The sequence below is a fragment of the Urocitellus parryii genome, unplaced genomic scaffold (genome assembly GCF_045843805.1).
Source record: "Urocitellus parryii isolate mUroPar1 unplaced genomic scaffold, mUroPar1.hap1 Scaffold_61, whole genome shotgun sequence".
Taxonomy (NCBI): Eukaryota; Metazoa; Chordata; class Mammalia; order Rodentia; family Sciuridae; genus Urocitellus; species Urocitellus parryii.
Genome location: NW_027554109.1, coordinates 638,402 through 641,012, shown reverse-complemented (window position 1 = coordinate 641,012; position 2,611 = coordinate 638,402). Strand labels below are relative to the sequence as shown.

The 2,611-nt window shown below is 35.9% G+C and overlaps 1 pseudogene; it reads right to left on the bottom strand.

Moving 5' to 3' along the window:
* Positions 1 to 1,531: 1,531 nt before the first annotated feature.
* On the bottom strand, positions 1,532 to 2,259 carry LOC144252859 (signal peptidase complex subunit 3 pseudogene; annotated as a pseudogene).
* Positions 2,260 to 2,611: the final 352 nt, after the last annotated feature.

The following is a 2,611-nucleotide window of genomic DNA, read 5'->3' as shown; positions in this document are numbered from 1 at the left end:
AAGACTTGGCTAATAATTATATATAATTATCAAAATAGATTTTATTTTGCTGTTAGCAAAACCATTCTTTTGTAAGTGATGTCAGAGGAATCACATTTTGACTTATCAAGTTACAGCAAATATAAAATAATTTATTTTCATTCCTCAGATCTATGGAGAACTCATTGCATAAGTTTAATAATCTTTTTGGCAATTCAAAATAACATTAATTTCTAGAACTGCAAAAATATTGTACCCTAATGTATACGAACAAATTAGATTTGATTCATAATTGTGTTTAATCTTTATTATGATAATATTGAATAGCAGTTTTGCAGGCAGTGGCTGCAATCAAGGTTGTGTGGTTGTATCTACCTTAATGTGAGTAAAATGAATTTATGTGGAAAATGAGATATTACCACTATGTTAAGTGTTGGCAACTTGAAAATTAGTCGTTTTCATACACAATGGGAATCATCTTCTAAGAGTGATACAAAGTGTGTCTGGGGTAATAAAAAACATAATGACAATTACAGGTCAAATTTGATTAGTCTGTAAACTGAGGTGTAAGAGAAAGGATAAGCTTAAGAGTACCTTGAGATGTGAGCTTAAGTTTTAACTTCATTCCTTGCTACTTAACTTTGGAGAGATTCAATAAACTTCTGGGTTTCAGTTTCTTGATTTGCAAAGAACTAACATTTGCACTACTTACCTCCTTGGATTATTGAGGCTAACATAAAACACAAGAGTGGAAAAGCACACTGCCAAATATTATTACTATTCCAATAATTATTAAAATGTAAACCTATGGATAATTGCAAATAATTACCACTTAGTGGCACTTGGCATGCTCACAGGAACAAACTTAACTCAAAGGATAAATCATGCAAAGATTTTCAACTTTCAATGGCAATGCTAAAAAGTATATAAAGATACACAAAGGAACATTTTTAGAGATAGCACTAAAAGACACACATTTGGTTGACTTGAGACTTAAAAATGAGTTTGAATGAGTATACAACATAGAAGAGGTATTTAGTATTTAATTGGAGAAAGCTGCTAGTCATCTAAGAAAAACACACATTATGGGTATCCTAAAACAAATGGAATAAAATTCTATCACTTTTGGCTTTTTTTGTAAACCAGGCTTCTAACGAATACCTATATTAATTTTTCCAGTAATCTAACATACACTAAAAGAGATAAAAGAAAATGTCTACATCTAAGTCACAACCAATGTGAACTTGCATGAATGCCAAGCATAAAATTCATAGTTCTTATAAATCTACAGGCACCTGAAAGTTTTAACAACCCTTCATGCTCACTTTATATTCCATAAAGAATAATGGAAATACAGGGAATACTTCAAATATATACCAAGTTCTTATTATATTGTTGCCTTATTCTTATATCCTTATTCTTATATCAGAGATATAGCTATCTCTGATAGCCTTGTTTTTGTTTTGTTTTTAAGGTTAAGTTTGAGTATGCTATTAACCTTTCCCTTCAAATATGCCTTTTGATGTTACTTCTACATCAAAAACAAAAACAAACCAAAAAAAAAAAAAACCCACAAAGTAACAACCCAAAACAAATGAAGGTGCAAGGGAAGAGATAAATGAGATATAATTCATTAAGTATAAAAATATGTTGTTTCAAAGTCAGAATAATTTAATAACTCTTCATTATTTCATACGTATCTGGAAATGGGACAGATACATGTCCTGATCCTGTCACAAGAGGTAGAATTCCAGCATTTGGTACAACGTTCCAAGATAGGGTCAAAGTGACATTCCTGTTTCCCTTGAGACCATTTCCATCATCAAAGAAAAAATATTTTGTTTTCATATCTTTCAACAGCAGCTTCGGATTATCACCTCTCAGAACAATCTTGTCCCAGAGGACAACTTGGTTCAGAGCATTATTTTTTGTTGAATATTCTGCTGATAAATAAACAACTGCTTAATGTTCCAATCAAATGTATTCTCTAAATCAGCAGTTATATCAAATGTAATGAATCCCAGATCACTTCTTTCTCTTGGTCCAGTGAAGTCTTCTACATTTTTTAGCATGATCCGCGAGACGTGCAGCCGCACCGGGACACTCCTGTCTTTGAAGGCGGTGGTGATGATCAGCCTAAGGTGAGCGCCTCCATCACGCTCAGCGAGAAGGCGAACAAGGAGTTCGCCCGTGACAGCACCGTGTTCATCGCGACCTTCTCTCAGGAGCCCTGTCGCCACACAGGCACCCGGGGTCCGGTTCTGGCAGCGGACCTGGGATTCGCGCACGTTCCAGGAGTGTGCGCAGCCACGGCCTTGTATCTACCTTAAGATGCTTGTCATCCATCAGCTGGGAAATGTCACATAGTCGGTGGCACTTGGATGTTTTTAGGGTGGGAAGGTCTGGGATAGTGATTGGGAGTCATCAGTGTATGGAATTTAAAGCTAATGGAGTAAACGGAGTAATAGAAGAGAAGCATCCTGAAGACCATGTCTTGCAGCTTTCCAGTGTTTGGGATCTGCAGGAATAGGAGGTTAGCAGGGAGCAGACATTCCAGGCAGTTGCAGGGTCCAGGAGTAGGCAAGAAGTGTTTCAGTGGTCTCTGCAGTCAGGTTAAGTTCTGAAGAAAGTG